General features: G+C 44.6%; 1 long non-coding RNA gene across 2 annotated transcripts in view; it reads left to right on the top strand.

The window, feature by feature from the left end:
- The window catches only part of LOC134911275 (uncharacterized), a 131510-nt gene extending 112938 nt beyond the window's left edge, over positions 1-18572 (top strand). Inside the window, exon 4 of one of the 2 annotated variants that reach the window (XR_010176438.1) lies at positions 18117-18572. This is a non-coding gene — a long non-coding RNA (uncharacterized LOC134911275). Of the gene's footprint in view, positions 1-4448; positions 5533-18116 lie in introns of those variants that run through there. The other variant, XR_010176439.1, reaches the window with a different exon arrangement.
- The last annotated feature ends 1031 nt before the right edge of the window (positions 18573-19603 follow it).

Here is a 19603-nt window from a genome sequence, read left to right as displayed (position 1 = left end):
AACATTGGGGTACAGTGGCGGTGAAAACACATGGCCATATGGGGGGTAAAATGACTTTGAGGCCAGAGAAACACAAGATGCAACATTGGGGTACAGTGGCAGTGAAAACACATAGCCATTTGGGGGTTAAAATGACTTTGAGGCCAGAGAAACACAAGGAGCAGCATTGGGGTACAGTGGTGGTGAAAACACATGGCCATTAGGGGGTTAAAATGACTTTGGGGACACAGAAACACAAGGAGCAGCATTGGGGTACAGTGGTGGTGAAAACACATGGTCATTTGGGGGTGAAAATGACTTTGAGGCCAGAGAAACGCAAGGAGCAGCATTGGGGTACAGTGGTGGTGAAAACACATGGCCATTAGGGGGTTAAAATGACTTTGGGGACACAGAAACACAAGGAGCAGCATTGGGGTACAGTGGTGGTGAAAACACATGGTCATTTGGGGGTGAAAATGACTGAGGCCAGAGAAACGCAAGGTGCAGCATTGGGGTACAGTGGCGGTGAAAATACATGGCCATTTGGAGGTGAAAATGACTTTGGGCCCACAGAAATGAATAAAATGTGAACAATAATTTAGAATACATTGGTGGTCAGTGTGATTACATTGGTGGACAGTGATATTGGTGGTCAATGTGATTACATTGGTGGACAGTGTGCTAGGTGGACAGTGATATTGGTGGTCAGTGTGGATTAAATACATATTTGGGGCAATGGAAATCCAATCAAATCCGATTGATGCGCTCTCCTTCTCCTGCATCGTAGCATGCTGCTGATGATGCTGCCGCTGATGGAAGTGTCATGAGAATGTTAAACTTCCTACGATATATTGCATGCAATATATTGCAGGCACAAAAACACCACACCTTTTTCCATACGATTCCATGCAATTACGAATATCACGAGCGCAGCACTTGCGACCTTTGGGGATCCGACATGACGTATCGGATGGAAAACACATACGATTTGACACTTTTCAACCGATATATTGGATCGAAAAGGTCGAATTCGCAGGAAATCGGCCATTATCGTTCTAGTATATGGGGCCCTTAAGTTTGTGTTCAGTAAAACAATTCTACAATACTGAGGACACTGGAGGGAACACAATTGGTTAATACTTTTACATAAACTTTAATAAAAGTCTGTAGCAATGCAATACTGTAGGTCTGTTATTCACATAATGATTTGGGCCTTTCCCGGGCTAAGGAATGGAAGCAATTTGATCCTCTATAATTGAGCAGGATGGCGTCTATAACTGAACACCTGCCGAAAACACATTAAATTCAATTTGGACAGGAGCAGCAAGAAACAAGCAAGTCACAATAGGTAACATAGAAATTGTAAATAAACATATCTGGGTGACAAGTCTTATCTTTGGGATGCTACTGAATTACAAAATCTATTTCATACAAGGACCAAGAAGCATTAAGCAAATCCAGTTCCTACTGAACAAGTTGTGAATGGTGCAGGCCATTCCAGAAATGTGGGATGTCTGCACCAAAGGCTGGGGTGTGTGTGCATCATCTTTTAGAGCTTATAACCAGAAGTAATAATTAGAAAATTGATTGGCAACGTAGAGGAATCTCAGATATATACCCCTTGGCATGTAATAATGTACTTGATTCTTTGTGTAGCCTGGCAAACTCTCAATCTGAATGCACACATTCTACAGTAAACAATATTTTTGCTTTTTGGGTCACAATGGTGCCTGGATGGAAGATAAAAACAACTCTTTTAACTGGGTTCTGTGAACACTCAACTCATTAGTAAGGGATTGTGTAGTTTGTTATTTATGTAATACCGCTAATTTAGGGCCTAATTCAGACCCTGCCGCTGATGTACAAGAATCGCTATGAAGCGACTTTTGCACATCTGTGCATACACGTACGCCAGTACACGCATGTGCAAGGTCCTAAACTGTGTTCTCTTCAGAATGCAATTTAAGAGCTGGTAGAGGGTGAGAATGGGACATTGATGCCACATTTTGTGGGCGTCAATGCTCTGTTTAAGGGGGCGCGGTCAGGACAACGGAGGCATGTCCGGACTGACACTGGGGCAGGTTGCGGCAGCTGTGTGATGTCACACGCAGCCGCTGCAACCCTTAATATGGTCGAGGCCTACTCGAAACATGCAAAGGCATAGCCAACATGCAATGCTCTTGCATGTCTGCAGGGGTTGGAGCCGGCACTCGGGCAGACTTGCCCTGTGCTGGTAAATTGATCGTAGATGAGCGTTTTCTCACACATCTACGATCAAGTCTGAATTACGCCTTTAGTTTCTAGATCTGCCTGGGACTTGGCCCATTGCTGTTTCAACCACGAATGCATTTGAATACTAACACCACGCGTGACCACTTTAAAGGTACATCAGTATATGAAAGTGGACATGTCAGTCAGATTCTTAGTTTGAAAAAGAGAATAAGGCCCTCCATAAAGCAGTTTTTTTTAGCTTCCAAGGAGGTAAGTAGAAAGAGAACCACCACTGATTAGGGGGGGGGGGGGGGGGGAAGCTGTGAAAGGTTTTAAGACCACATCAAGGAAGCATCATCCAACCATGTCATCAGAAGGATGTTGCCGAACTGCTGAATTTGGAGTGTTGGCAGCAAACAGCAATAGGGATAATGAACATTAGAGAAACAGGTAAAGTTAGCATGCAATATGGGATCTGGACCCATATTAAAGTTAGCAAAGTTAAAGTGGCTGGCCTTATCTAACGTTTTCTTTTTTATCATATGGGTCTTTAAGAAAGTGCACTAGAGAAGAGTTTGTAACAATAGTTACCTAATGCTCTTCAAAAAGGTTCACAAAAAATGAATTTTGTTATCCAATTTAGAATTAAGAACAAAGGGGGCTTTGATATTGAACAACATGGCAACACCACTGTGCTTAAAACCTCCAGTTGCAAAGAATCAAATGGAGTATCAATTCTATCTAACAGGGGAAGGGAGGGAGGGGGGGAGGGGAAATAAAGCACATTTCCAGGACTGCTACAACATTGGCTCTGAGATGATGGAAAGTGAGACAGCAAGTCTGCATTTATTTTCCGAATGAAGCCCCTTTACATTCAGGGAGAAAAGTGTAACCATCGTTGACAAAGGTAGAATCACCAGGCAGACTGATGAGATAAGGATAAAAAATGACTCATAGTAAGTATAGAGTTGCAGGTTGTCCATGTCCACAGGACCTAGGGAGAGGAATATGGAAAGAGCCTAGAACATTGGATTACTGCTGGAGAGCCTTGTACTGCTCGCATCCTGCACCGCTACCCAGATACAATCACCGGCTGGTAACCTGTATGCGCTGCTCCATGCAACCAGTCTGTGTATGCATAACTGTTAGTACGGCTATACAGTCACATTATTACTAAATACATCACCCCACTGGTTTAGTACTGGGCTGTTTTTTGTCTCAGGTCATCTGATGGGGGATGTAGTTCATATCCTGGCAGTCACCATCCTAACTATCAGAATACAGACATCGGCATCCCGATGGTCAGAATCCTGATGGTAAGTACTGGGGTTATGGTCAGGGTTAGGCACTAGGAGGATGGTTAGGGTTAGGCTGCGGGAGGGGGATGGCTAAGGTTAGGCTGTGTGTGTGTGGGTGGCGGGGGAGGGTATGGTTAGGGCGAGGATTAGGGTTAGGGATAAAATACTCACCTGGGTCCATCAGGATTTTCAACATGGGGATGACAATGTTGGCATTCTGATGCTAACTGCCAGGATGTCGATTGCATCATTCATCTGGGGTGTAGTATGGTATGCCGGCGGCCGGGCTCCCGGCGACCAGCATACCGGCGCCGGGAGCCCGACCGCCGGCATACCGACAGCGTGGCAAGTGCAAATGAGCCCCTTGCGGGCTCGCTGCGCTTGCCACGCTGTGGGCACGGTGGCGCGCTACGCACGCCACGCTGGACCCCCACGAGGGAGAAAAAGTGTTGGTATGCCAGCTGTCGGGATTCCGGCGCCGGTTTACTGTGCGCCGGGAGCCCGACAGTCGGCATACTGAAGACCACCCATTCATCTGATATGTACACTCACTCTGCCACACCACTGCCACCTGGGCACACAAAGTCCAACAGTTTGAAAGAGGAAAGTCCCAACTTTGAAAGTTTCTTTGGACCTGTATGGCCCATTGACATTATACAATTATGCCTGGAGAAGCAGAGTATCCGGTAGATATTATGTTATAACAATAGGTTAGAGGGAGGATCATTATTAAGAATAATGTTATATAGAGTTCTCCTTTAAGGCTTAAAAAGTAAAATATTCTAATAAAGTTATAATAATACACTGTTGCTCTGGTAAAACACTCAACAATCTTCAAATGTTTTATGAAAAAAAGAAAAAAAAAAAGAATTCAAAATAAAAATGACATTACAAAGAATACTGTGTACTGCTGATTCAAATGTGTAATTGGCAGATTGCTCTCCTTGTTATGTCCCCTAGGATGTGTGTCACAGCATAAAGAAGGTGTGCTGCAAGAAAACCCAGAAGCAAGCAACGTTTACAGGATACAGATGTACTGAGACATCCTCTTCACTTTGCATTCCAGCTGATGCTAGATGGGGTTTAATGTATGAATGTTGAGTGACTTGGAGCTGCTTGGGGACATGTTACAGGCCTCCCTGCACTGTATAGGATAACCTCAAGTTCCACAACTATTACACCTTACCTGTCGCTGTTTTTGGAATTCAACAACAGAAAGGTATAAATCTTCCAGCACACTCCTTTCAGCGGGTGCTAAACATTTTTCCCTAACGTCAGTGAGAGGAATGACAGGTGGACACTTTTCTCCATGTGCTCTCAACACGGGAGTGTTGGATGAAATACAGAGAAGGCTCGGGAAGAAGTGGAGCAGATTTCCCATTAGAAATGTTTTTATAACTCAGCAGTAAGAGATACTGGACAGGGCGTCTTTTAAGCATTAAAAAATGCATTTCCTTTAAAACCAAAAAATATAAACTAAATGTTTAGAACATCTGTGTAGTCTCTATAAGAAAAGAAAAACGGATTCCATTAAAAGACGTAGGGGACTTTAGTGCAGTAGTTTAATTTGTGGTGATAGACTTCACTTTTAGGAAGTGAAATGAAATACTTCATACTTTGGTCTGGCAGACATGTCAGTGCCAAGAAGATTGCTGTAAAGGGAGCCCCATGACATGCATGCTGCATTCTTTTTATAAATACATCATATCATAGCCTAAAACCTCCCAAAGTCATTAACTGGAAATGTTCATAAGGCAATTTCCTCAAACTGCCACTAAACGGTCTCTGAGCGCTATGTCAGCCAGACTGATTGGCATGAGAAAACAAAACAATGCATTACAGACACAAACATTTATTATTTATACATTTATAACTGCTATTAGCTTCCTATGATAATGTCTCCAGTGTTCTTTCCTCATGTCTCTCTGTTTCTTCCTCTCTTTCTTCAGCGCTCCTCTTTTTCTCCCCCTCTTACTCACTCTGTCATTTCACCTTCATCTGTTTATTTCTCTTATCAGCACTTCATTTTATTATATAGACTATTCTTATGGGGGGTACTCACGGAGCGATATTCTAAGCAATCTGACTAGATTGCTTAGAATATAAGCCTGATCGCTCCGTGTGTACCCCCTACAGCGATATCGCTGCTGCTAGATTGGCCTGGCGCGCTGGCCAATCTAGCGGGTCGCTCACTTCACCCGCTGGGTGAAATGAGCAGCGCCCCCGTCTCCCCCCGCACGCTCAGCACACATCTCTCCCCGCATCGGCCCGTCTATATGGGCCTTTAGCTTTACCTGTTTTCTTTTCATCTTTGCTGTTGAACTTTTGGGACAGCCTGACCTTTTCTCTACAGAGTGTTTTTGCAGTACAGTATATGGCCTGTGCATCCCTGAATGGCTTTTTTATTTATTTTATATTGTTATTTATTTTAGATTGTGACAATGTTGTGATGTTGTTATTATTTTTTTTAGCAGTGTCTTTGTTTTCATAAGGAATGAGTAAGTATGAGGAAAAGACAAAAGTGTTTGGAGACTGCAGAGTGTGTTATGTCGGAACTCTCTGCAAGTAACATCAGTGAGAGAGGTCAGAGTTCAGAACAACTGTCATTTAATTATAAGAAGATTACATCATTTGTACCAATCTTCAGCTTTTTACATAAAGATTTAAAAAAATACAATACATTTTGATTTTGTTCAAGCAGGGTTTAAAAAAAAAACAAATGGCTCGGAAGTGGAAAATAAAAGAATCATTTTGAAAAGCACTTATCCACATTCAGCACCTGATTGGTGAATGGTCTCTTGTCCTGTAATGTGACCAAGAAGTCAACATCCTTTATATAAGGAAGATCTGATCTGGCATAGTGAAATGCTACTGTATACTGAGAGCTCCATTTCCTGTACATTATGTATACAGTATGTGCAACTGCATATGTGACAGTATGTACTATATGTATGTGTATGACTATGTGTGTGTGACAGTATGTATGTATGCATTGTTGTGTGACAGTATGTATGAATGTGTGTAGAGATGAGCGGGTTCGGTTTTACTCGGTTTTACTCGGATTTACTCGGTTCTCAAAATGGCATATTATTGGCTCACAGACGTCAAGTGTTTTGGATAGCCAATAAGAAAAATCCGGATAAAACCGAACTGGCGTTAATTTTGGCGTTACATCCGAACCTGCTCATCTCTAAATGTGTGTAACTATATGTGTTTCACTGTATGTATGTGTATTGGCAATGTGATAATACGTATGAATGTGTGTGACTGTATGTACAGTATGTGGGTGGGCAGCGGTATCTCGCAGGAAGGAAAGGTCGAGAGAGAATGCTTTCCCCTTTTATGGGAACAAGGCAGAGGGCAGCCCAGTAGCCGGGGAAGGGATGTACTGTATACCTGTATACCCTGCGAGACATGAAATGGGGGCATGATGTGTGACCACATCTCCTTTTTATGTATGCACTTAAAGCTTGAGCACAAGAACCTGATCCCTGCATCCCAAATGTTGCTTTCCTGGGAATCTGGCAGAATTCCTGAAAATTCTGGAGTAGGTATATAAGAAATACACTAATTATATTGGCTCTATATCACAAATAATTGACATACTGTATGCCTTCTATGACCTAATTTTCAATTACATCATAGAAGCCTCAGTGATTTTAAATGTGTTTCATTTTAAAAGTATTCATTGATTCCATTAACACATTAAGTCAGTGATACTGTATGATTAGACAATCTCATATCTGTAGCAGACTCTCTGTCCCAATCTATCAAGTGTAAAAAACAGCCAAAAAGTGTTTGCAGAGCCGCAGCAGGTGGTAAACTGGAATATAGCACAGCGTGCAGCCCCATCTGCCAGTCTGAGCCACATTACTCAGCATTCTCACTATCTCAAAGACTCAGAATGTCAGCCACACCAATATTTTTGGATGGATTAATAATGGGAAAGGAAAAGCGCATCTTAATTCAAATTTGTCTTTTATTTTATAAGAAAATTATGAATATACTATAATATGATGTGTTTGTGTATATATGTGTGTGAGTGTGTTGCCATCATTGCAATATACTTGGTACATAAATAGTGAAATAAGAAATAATTCATATAACACAAATACGGAAAGTACAGTATGTAATGTATTATCATTTTGTAAATAAATATAGAGATGTGTCCACATACAGCTTTGCTATATCCCGCCATGTATGGCACAGTTTTGCATGCCATAGACTCAGAGATTTAGCCATGCCTTGTGATTTTTCTTAATTTGATTCTTTAACATGTTTCTTTATACATATTCTATTTAGAGATGAGAGGGTTCGGTTCCTCGGAATCCGAACCCCCCCGAACTTCACCCATTTTACACGGGTCCGAGGCAGACTCAGATCCTCCCGCCTTGCTCGGTTAACCCGAGCGCGCCCGGAAGTCATCATCCCGCTGTCGTATTCTCGCTAGAGATGTGCACCGGAAATTTTTCGGGTTTTGTGTGTTGGTTTTGGGTTCGGTTCCGCGGCCGTGTTTTGGGTTCGAACGCGTTTTGGCAAAACCTCACCGAATTTTTTTTGTCGGATTCGGGTGTGTTTTGGATTCGGGTGTTTTTTTCAAAAAACCATAAAAAACAGCTTAAATCATAGAATTTGGGGGTCATTTTGATCCCAAAGTATTATTAACCTCAATAACCATAATTTCCATTCATTTTCAGTCTATTCTGAACACCTCACACCTCACAATATTATGTTTAGTCCTAAAATTTGCACCGAGGTCGCTGGATGACTAAGCTCAGCAACCCAAGTGGCCGACACAAACACCTGGCCCATCTAGGAGTGGCACTGCAGTGTCACGCAGGATGGCCCTTCCAAAAAACACTCCCCAAACAGCACATGATGCAAAGAAAAAAAGAGGCGCAATGAGGTAGCTGTGTGACTAAGCTCAGCGACCCAAGTGGCCGACACAAACACCTGGCCCATCTAGGAGTGGCACTGCAGTGTCAGGCAGGATGGCCCTTCCAAAAAATACTCCCCAAACAGCACATGACGCAAAGAAGAAAAAAAAGAGGCGCAATGAGGTAGCTGTGTGACTAAGCTCAGCGACCCTAGTGGCCGACACAAACACCTGGCCCATCTAGGAGTGGCACTGCAGTGTCAGGCAGGATGGCCCTTCCAAAAAACACTCCCCAAACAGCACATGACGCAAAGAAAAAAAGAGGCGCAATGAGGTAGCTGTGTGAGTAAGCTAAGCGACCCTAGTGGCCGACACAAACACCTGGCCCATCTAGGAGTGGCACTGCAGTGTCACGCAGGATGGCCCTTCAAAAAAACACTCCCCAAACAGCACATGATGCAAAGAAAAAAAGAGGCGCAATGAGGTAGCTGTGTGACTAAGCTCAGCGACCCAAATGGCCGACACAAACACCTGGCCCATCTAGGAGTGGCACTGCAGTGTCAGGCAGGATGGCCCTTCCAAAAAATACTCCCCAAACAGCACATGACGCAAAGAAAAAAAGAGGCGCAATGAGGTAGCTGTGTGAGTAAGCTAAGCGACCCTAGTGGCCGACACAAACACCTGGCCCATCTAGGAGTGGCACTGCAGTGTCACGCAGGCTGGCCCTTCCAAAAAACACTCCCCAAACAGCACATGACGCAAAGAAAAAAAGAGGCGCAATGAGGTAGCTGTGTGAGTAAGCTAAGCGACCCTAGTGGCCGACACAAACACCTGGCCCATCTAGGAGTGTCACTGCAGTGTCACGCAGGATGGCCCTTCAAAAAAACACTCCCCAAACAGCACATGACGCAAAGAAAAAAAGAGGCGCAATGAGGTAGCTGTGTGACTAAGCTCAGCGACCCAAGTGGCCGACACAAACACCTGGCCCATCTAGGAGTGGCACTGCAGTGTCAGGCAGGATGGCCCTTCCAAAAAATACTCCCCAAACAGCACATGACGCAAAGAAAAAAAGAGGCGCAATGAGGTAGCTGTGTGAGTAAGCTAAGCGACCCTAGTGGCCGACACAAACACCTGGCCCATCTAGGAGTGGCACTGCAGTGTCACGCAGGATGGCCCTTCAAAAAAACACTCCCCAAACAGCACATGACGCAAAGATAAAAAGAGGCGCAATGAGGTAGCTGTATGACTAAGCTCAGAGACCCAAGTGGCCGACACAAACACCTGGCCCATCTAGGAGTGGCACTGCAGTGTCAGGCAGGATGGCCCTTCCAAAAAATACTCCCCAAACAGCACATGACGCAAAGAAAAAAAGAGGCACAATGAGGTAGCTGTGTGAGTAAGCTAAGCGACCCTAGTGGCCGACACAAACACCTGGCCCATCTAGGAGTGGCACTGCAGTGTCACGCAGGCTGGCCCTTCCAAAAAACACTCCCCAAACAGCACATGACGCAAAGAAAAATGAAAGAAAAAAGAGGTGCAAGATGGAATTGTCCTTGGGCCCTCCCACCCACCCTTATGTTGTATAAACAGGACATGCACACTTTAACCAACCCATCATTTCAGTGACAGGGTCTGCCACACGACTGTGACTGAAATGACGGGTTGGTTTGGACCCCCACCAAAAAAGAAGCAATTAATCTCTCCTTGCACAAACTACAGAGGCAAGATGTCCACCTCATCATCATCCTCCGATTCATCACCGTGTACATCCCCCTCCTCACAGATTATCAATTCGTCCCCACTGGAATCCACCATCACAGCTCCCTGTGTACTTTGTGGAGGCAATTGCTGCTGGTGAATGTCTCCATGGAGGAATTGATTATAATTCATTTTAATGAACATCATCTTCTCCACATTTTCTGGAAGTAACCTCGTACGCCGATTGCTGACAAGGTGAGCGGCGGCACTAAACACTCTTTCGGAGTACACACTTGTGGGAGGGCAACTTAGGTAGAATAAAGCCAGTTTGGGCAAGGGCCTCCAAATTGCCTCTTTTTCCTGCCAGTATACGTACGGACTGTCTGACGTGCCTACTTGGATGCGGTCACTCATATAATCCTCCACCATTCTTTCAATGGGGAGAGAATCATATGCAGTGACAGTAGACGACATGTCCGTAATCGTTGGCAGGTCCTTCAGTCCGGACCAGATGTCAGCATCAGCAGTCGCTCCAGACTGCCCTGCATCACCACCAGCGGGTGGGCTCGGAATTCTGAGCCTTTTCCTCGCACCCCCAGTTGCGGGAGAATGTGAAGGAGGAGATGTTGACAGGTCGCGTTCCGCTTGACTTGACAATTTTCTCACCAGCAGTTCTTTGAACCCCTGCAGACTTGTGTCTGCCGGAAAGAGAGATCCAAGGTAGGTTTTAAATCTAGGATCGAGCACGGTGGCCAAAATGTAGTGCTCTGATTTCAACAGATTGACCACCCGTGAATCCTTGTTAAGCGAATTAAGGGCTCCATCCACAAGTCCCACATGCCTAGCGGAATCGCTCTGTGTTAGCTCCTCCTTCAATGTCTCCAGCTTCTTCTGCAAAAGCCTGATGAGGGGAATGACCTGACTCGGGCTGGCAGTGTCTGAACTGACTTCACATGTGGCAAGTTCAAAAGGTTGCAGAACCTTGCACAACGTTGAAATCATTTTCCACTGCGCTTGAGACAGGTGCATTCCACCTCCTATATCGTGCTCAGTTGTATAGGCTTGAATGGCCTTTTGCTGCTCCTCTAACCTCTGAAGCATATAGAGGGTTGAATTCCACCTCGTTACCACTTCTTGCTTCAGATGATGGCAGGGCAGGTTCAGGCGTTTTTGGTGTTGCTCCAGTCTTCTGTACGTGGTGCCTGTACGCCGAAAGTGTCCCGCAATTCTTCTGGCCACCGACAGCATCTCTTGCACGCCCCTGTCGTTTTTTAAATAATTCTGCACCACCAAATTCAAGGTATGTGCAAAACATGGGACGTGCTGGAATTTGCCCATATTTAATGCACACACAATATTGCTGGCGTTGTCCGATGCCACAAATCCACAGGAGAGTCCAATTGGGGTAAGCCATTCTGCGATGATCTTCCTCAGTTGCCGTAAGAGGTTTTTAGCTTTGTGCGTATTCTGGAAAGCGGTGATACAAAGCGTAGCCTGCCTAGGAAAGAGTTGGCGTTTGCGAGATGCTGCTACTGGTGCCGCCGCTGCTGTTCTTGCGGCGGGAGTCCATACATCTACCCAGTGGGCTGTCACAGTCATATAGTCCTGAGTTTGCCCTGCTTCACTTGTCCACATGTCCGTGGTTAAGTGGACATTGGGTACAACTGCATTTTTTAGGACACTGGTGAGTCTTTTTCTGAGGTCTGTGTACATTTTCGGTATCGCCTGCCTAGAGAAATGGAACCTAGATGGTATTTGGTACCGGGGACACAGTACCTCAAACAAGTCTATAGTTGGCTCTGCAGTAATGATGGATACCGGAACCACGTTTCTCACCGCCCAGGATGCCAAGGCCTCAGTTATCCGCTTTGCAGCAGGATGACTGCTGTGATATTTCATCTTCCTCGCAAAGGACTGTTGGACAGTCAATTGCTTGGTGGAAGTAGTAAAAGTGGTCTTACGACTTCCCCTCTGGGATGACCATCGACTCCCAGCAGCAACAACAGCAGCGCCAGCAGCAGTAGGCGTTATACGCAAGGATGCATCGGAGGAATCCCAGGCAGGAGAGGACTCGTCAGAATTGCCAGTGACATGGCCTGCAGGACTATTGGCATTCCTGGGGAAGGAGGAAATTGACACTGAGGGAGTTGGTGGGGTGGTTTGCGTGAGCTTGGTTACAAGAGGAAGGGATTTACTGGTCAGTGGACTGCTTCCGCTGTCGCCCAAAGTTTTTGAACTTGTCACTGACTTATGATGAATGCGCTGCAGGTGACGTATAAGGGAGGATGTTCCGAGGTGGTTAACATCCTTACCCCTACTTATTACAGCTTGACAAAGGCAACACACGGCTTGACAAATGTTGTCCGCATTTCTGGTGAAATACTTCCACACCGAAGAGCTGATTTTTTTGGTATTTTCACCAGGCATGTCAATGGCCATATTCCTCCCACGGACAACAGGTGTCTCCCCGGGTGCCTGACTTAAACAAACCACCTCACCATCAGAATCCTCCTGGTCAATTTCCTCCCCAGCGCAAGCAACACCCATATCCTCCTCATCCTGGTGTACTTCAACACTGACATCTTCAATCTGACTATCAGGAACTGGACAGCGGGTGCTCCTTCCAGCACTTGCAGGGGGCGTGCAAATGGTGGAAGGCGCATGCTCTTCACGTCCAGTGTTGGGAAGGTCAGGCATCGCAACCGACACAATTGGACTCTCCTTGTGGATTTGTGATTTCGAAGAACGCACAGTTCTTTGCTGTGCTTTTGCCAGCTTAAGTCTTTTCATTTTTCTAGCGAGAGGCTGAGGGCTTCCATCCTCATGTGAAGCTGAACCACTAGCCATGAACATAGGCCAGGGCCTCAGCCGTTCCTTGCCACTCCGTGTGGTAAATGGCATATTGGCAAGTTTACGCTTCTCCTCCGACGATTTTATTTTAGATTTTTGAGTCCTTTTTTTACTGATATTTGGTGTTTTGGATTTGACATGCTCTGTACTATGACATTGGGCATCGGCCTTGGCAGACGACGTTGATGGCATTTCATCATCTCGGCCATGACTAGTGGCAGCAGCTTCAGCACGAGGTGGAAGTCGATCTTGATCTTTCCCTATTTTTGGAACCTCAACATTTTTGTTCTCCATATTTTAATAGGCACAACTAAAAGGCACCTCAGGTAAACAATGGAGATGGATGGATACTAGTATACTTATGGATGACGAGTGACTGCCGACACAGAGGTAGCTACAGCCGTGGACTACCGTACTGCGTCTGCTAGTATAGACTGGATGATAATGATATAAAAAATATATATATATCACTACTGCAGGACAGGTATATATTATATAATGACGGACCTGCTGGACACTGTCAGCAGCAGACTCCTAAACTACTAGTATGAAGAAGATAGAAAAAAAAAACCCACCACAGGTAGGTATACAATTATGGACGAGCACTGCCGACAGAGAGGTAGCTACAGCCGTGGACTACCGTACTGCGTCTGCTAGTATAGACTGGATGATAATGATATAAAAAATATATATATATCACTACTGCAGGACAGGTATATATTATATAATGACGGACCTGCTGGACATTGTCAGCAGCAGACTCCTAAACTACTAGTATGAAGAAGATAGAAAAAAAAAAAACCCACCACAGGTAGGTATACAATTATGGACGAGCACTGCCGACACAGAGGTAGCTACAGCCGTGGACTACCGTACTGCATCTGCTAGTATAGACTGGATGATAATGATATAAAAAATATATATATATATCACTACTGCAGGACAGGTATATATTATATAATGACGGACCTGCTGGACACTGTCAGCAGCAGACTCCTAAACTACTAGTATGAAGAAGATAGAAAAAAAAAAAAAACACCACAGGTAGGTATACAATTATGGACGAGCACTGCCGACACAGAGGTAGCTACAGCCGTGGACTACCGTACTGCGTCTGCTAGTATAGACTGGATGATAATGATATAAAAAATATATATATATCACTACTGCAGGTATATATTATAATATAATGAATGACGGACCTGCTGCACACTGTCTGTCAGCAGAATGCGTTTATAGAATAAAAAAAAAAAACACCACACAAGTGTTTAACTTTTTCAGGCAGACAATAGTAGCAAAGCACCAGGATAAACCATGCTGCACTGCAGGTGGGGCAGATGTAAAATGTGCAGAGAGATGTAGATATGAGAGGGGCATTCCCAAACTGAAATCTAAATTGCAGTGTAAAACAAAGCTGTCCAGCATTTGTGGGCTACATGCAAAAGCAGCCAGTATTTATATACTGGTGGTCACTGGTCAGTCACACTGGCAGCAAAAGTGTGCACTGTTATGTACTCCTGCTATAACTGCTCCCCGTCCCCAGTCTCCCCCACAATTAAGCTGTGTGAGCAGTGAGCACTCAGCACAGTCAGATATACATAGATGATATTATCATGCAGCACACTGAGGCTGAGCACAGATATGGTATGTGACTGTGTATCGTTTTTTTTCAGGCAGAGAACGGATTTTAAATAATAAATAAAACTGGTGGTCACTAGTATAACTATCAGCAAAACTCTGCACTCTCTGAGTACTCCTAATGCTCCCCAAAATTACTAAAATTAAATTACTAAATCAAGTGTCTCACTCTCTATCTAGACGGAGAGGACGCCAGCCACGTCCTCTCCCTATCAATCTCAATGCACGTGTGAAAATGGCGGCGACGCGCGGCTCCTTATATAGAATCGGAGTCTTGCGATAGAATCCGAGCCTCGCGAGAATCCGACAGCGGGATGATGACGTTCGGGCGCGCTCGGGTTAGCCGAGCAAGGCGGGAAGATCCGAGTCTGCCTCGGACCCGTGTAAAAAGGCTGAAGTTCGGGGGGGTTCGGATTCCGAGGAACCGAACCCGCTCATCTCTAATTCTCGCGAGATTCGTATTCTATATAAGAAGCCGCGCGTCGTCGCCATTTTCACTCGTGCATTGGAGATGATAGGGAGAGGACGTGCAGCGTTCTCTCAGTTGTGTTCAGTGTGCTGCAAATATCTGTGCTCAGTGTGCTGCAAATATCTGTGCTCAGTGTGCTTGCAAATATCTGTGCTCAGTGTGCTGAAAATATCTACGTTCTCTGCCTGAAAAACACTCCATATCTGTGCTCAGTGTGCTGCAAATATCTGTGCTCAGTGTGCTTTATTGTGGGGACTAAGGACCACCAGTATTATATAGTAGGAGGACAGTGCATAGTTTTGCTGACCAGTGACCACCAGTATTATACGTTCTCTGCCTGAAAAACGCTCCATATCTGTGTTGCATTGTAGTATATAGTAGGAGGACAGTGCAGAATTTTGCTGACCAGTGACCACCAGTATTATATCAGTACGGTACAGTAGTCCACTGCTCTACCTACCTCTGTGTCGTCAAGTATACTATCCATCCATACCTGTGGTGCATTTTAGTTGTTGTGCACAGTAGTAGGAGGACAGTGCATAATTTTGCTGACCACCAGTATATAATATATAGCAGTACGGTACAGTAGTCCACTGCTCTACCTACCTCTGTGTCATCAAGTATACTATCCATCCATACCTGTGGTGCATTTAAGTTTTGCGCAGTATATATATAGTAGGAGGACAGTGCAAAATTTTGCTGACCATCAGTATATAATATATAGCAGTACGGTACAGTAGTCCACTGCTCTACCTACCTCTGTGTCAAGTATAGTATCCATCCAGCGACCTTGGTGCACCTCTTTTTTTTTTTTTGCATCATGTGCTGTTTGGGGACTATTTTTTGAAGTGCCATCCTGTCGGACACTGCAGTGCCACTCCTAGATGGGCCAGGTGTTTGTTTCGGCCACTTGGGTCGCTTAGCTTAGCCACACAGCGACCTCATTGCACCTCTTTTTTTCTTTGCATTATGTGCTGTTTGGGGACTATTTTTGAAGTGCCATCCTGTCTGACACTGCAGTGCCACTCCTAGATGGGCCAGGTGTTTGTGTCGGCCACTTGGGTCGCTTAGCTTAGTCATTCAGCGACCTCGGTGCAAATTTTAGGACTAAAAATAATATTGTGAGGTGTGAGGTGTTCAGAATAGACTGGAAATGAGTGGAAATTATGGTTATTAAGGTTAATAATACTGTGGGATCAAAATGACCCCCAAATTCTATGATTTAAGCTGTTTTTAAAGGTTTTTTGTAAAAAAAAACACCCGAATCCAAAACACACCCGAATCCGACAAAATATTTTCAGGGAGGTTTTGCCAAAACGCGTCCGAATACAAAACACGGCCGCGGAACCGAATTCAAAACCAAAACACAAAACCCGAAAAATGTCCGGTGCACATCACTAATTCTATTATGGTATAGTATATTTTATAAATAAATATATAGTACATTTTGTACACAAATATATAGTATTGATTCTCATTCTCAGAGATTAAATGCATGGATTACATCTACAAAGTGTAGCACCCGGTACCGTCTAATTAACAACTACATTTATTTTGTCTATTTGGGTCAGATCTATGAAATAAAATATCTGAGTTGTTGCACCTTTGCACTTATGTGCTTCAGGGCCATATTTACTAATGCTGCAAAAGATATTCCACCAAACATCACAATGATACTAATCACATATGTACATCATATGCATTTAGTATCGCAAAGGACAGCTCTTCTGAAATGATTTCCCTGCTTCGGCCCCGGGATGTAAGTGCATAGGGACGGAGTGGCCAGGGGGGGGGGGGGGGGGGTGTCCAGAAACATGGTGCCCGCCATGGTCTCGAGACTAATTACCAAATGCGCATGCGCACCGGACATTTTTTAAGTGATTTTTGTTGCGACTGCCTCAGGTATACAGCGACTCTGGAAAGGTGAGTATTAAAACAGCATGGGTGCAATGTGTGCTGGTGTGGGCCCCCCCGGATCCAGGGGCCATTGTGCACCGCACACATTGCACCCATGATAGAAACGCCAATGCATCCCGCCCTCAATGAGTCACACTGACAGGGTAACAGAAGGGTGTTATGTCAATGTGTGTAAGGTACAGTACAACTCTATGACGTACAGTAGGTAGTTCCTAATTGCTATATTGATACAGTTTTAAATAATTTAAAGGATTTTAAATCAATGATTATTCTGCTCACAAAAACTGCCACTTAGGGACGTTTGGTTCCATTAGGGTCATGACAAGGGATGGGTGGAGTCAAATAAGACAAAAAGAGAATTAGGGGAACATTTACTAAGCAGTGATAAGAGCGGAGAAGTGAGCCTGTGGAGAAGTTGCCCCATCAACCAATCAGCACTGAAGTAACATCTATAATTTGCATACTATAATATGATACATAGCTGCTGATTGGTTGATGGGGAAATTTCTCCACTGGCTCACTTCTCCACTCTTATCACTGCTTAGTAAATGTACCCCTTACTCTCTTACTCACTGGGGACTTTGTGATGGGTGCAGGGTGTACAATGCACACAAGCCCCTGGGTCCAGGGGGCCCCACACTGTACACCCTGCATCCATACTTACCTTTTCTAAAGGCCCAACTGCAGAAAAGTAGAAATAACTGGCAAAATGGCGCTGCAGACATTTTCCCAGAGATTTTCACATGCCCAGTAGAGACATCACCGAGATCATGGTGCAGGTCCCATGCTTACACAGACCTGCTCATGTGCTCAAAGTCAGCGTCTACTGCCCTGCCAGAGAGGAGGGGGCCGCACAGAGCCTCCCCTCTCCAAATCTGTGACAGAAGCTGTGCTTTCTAGCAATAATAGCTGCCATTTGCTCACATTTATTCCCATCACAGCTAAGACTGTGTATAAAAAGAGAAAAAGAAAGATGGAGTTAGAAATTGGGAATGCCGTGTCAGACTGGAAATATGCTTTATAAATGCTTATCCATGACTCACTCCTGTTCATTTTTTTAGAGCCTGAATAATATTTATTCCCTTACCTATACAGTTTTCTATGTTCCCTTTCTTCTACGCTATCTGGGGGATTATTTAACATTATTTATTGTTTTGCTCTGTGCATATTTATTCCACAGAAAAATGAGGGTTTGGTCTCGCAAAGAATGAGTGCTAACCACAAAGTAACGACAAGCTGTTTGAAGTTCCCAAATAGCGAAGCATTGAAGACATAACTGGCTGCGCTCACTGCTTATTTCCCCTAATGGTTTATACATCAGGATCGTGTGTGCAGCTCTGTCTGCTGCTGGATTATATATGCATTGTGAGTAAGCAAGCAGATGTAGCTGACGGAACGAGTATCCAGCGAGGATATCCACAGACTGAAGAGAAGAGTCATCTGCACAGTGGAAGCCAGGATGCTGTCCTTTCTTATTTATGTCTGATAGGACTGTGCTGAAATGTGTTCTCCAAATATCAAAACACTCTTCACATCTAATACTTGCTTTTAACCCATGGCTGTCCTCCGTGGCCTTGAACATTACAAAATCAAACACTATTAAAATGTCTTGTATATGGGTTTTTATTCAGTTATTTTATACTTTAATGACAGAGGTGTCATAGGTCATATAAGGTAGGATACCTTTTCATTAAAATCTTCGTAAAACTGTCTGCAATTTTCTGGTCTGGCTGCTGCCGGTTTATGCATATCTGCACAAGTGACAAGTAAGAATGTCCCTTAAGGTAATAAATGCAATCCTGTAGATTACATTGATCTAATCTCTTGATACAGTATACAACAATTGGTCGCCCACCCTAGTATAGATGATTTAGGGGAACATGTACTAAGCAGTGATAAAAGTGGAGAAGTGAGTCAGCGGAGAAAGTGCCCATGGCAACCTATCAGCTGCTCTGTATACTTTTATAGTATGCAAATTATAAATGTTACGTCAATGCTGATTGGTTGCCGTGGGCAATTTCTCCACTGGATCACTTCACCACTTTTATCACTGCTTCGTACATGTCCCCCTCAGTTCTGTTTTAGATTCCCAGGTCAACAGTCTTGAGCCTTCCTCTATTACTGGTTTGAACCCCATTTATTTTGACTCAGAAGATATTGGGCATGATTCAGATGTAGTTGGAGCTGCTATCCCGGCCGATTCCATGGATGCAGCAGTGATAGCTCTGTATAGAAATGCAGCAAGAGGCGTCTATTACAAGCAGAACCTCCTGCTGCAGTAGTGATCCGAGCTGCATCCTAGGGCACAGTATCGGATCACTTACTCACTCACCACTGGACGGTTTGCAGCAACCATGGGGACAAGCAAGCCACCCATCGCAGAGGCCGGGAAATCTCTGTGCCACCTCGGATATATCTGGCCTCTTCCCTCCTCCCTTAACGGCAGCGACACACTTCTGCTTGGAGAAACGAAGGCCGTTGCCCCCCTCCCCTTCCCACTGACAGTCTGATGCCGGACTGCGCGCGCTACGTCGCACTTGCAGAATGGGTTCAGCGTATGCGCGATGTACTGACAATACTTTGCACATCCTGTCGCAGGTGCTTCGGGATCTGAATAACCTCCATTGACTGTGCGTAGCTGGATACATTTATTTTAAACCTTACTGC

The sequence above is a fragment of the Pseudophryne corroboree genome, chromosome 4, assembly GCF_028390025.1.
Source record: "Pseudophryne corroboree isolate aPseCor3 chromosome 4, aPseCor3.hap2, whole genome shotgun sequence".
Lineage (NCBI taxonomy): Eukaryota > Metazoa > Chordata > Amphibia > Anura > Myobatrachidae > Pseudophryne > Pseudophryne corroboree.
The sequence above is the reverse complement of the archived record's forward strand: the minus strand, read 5'-3'. Positions and strand labels throughout refer to the sequence as shown.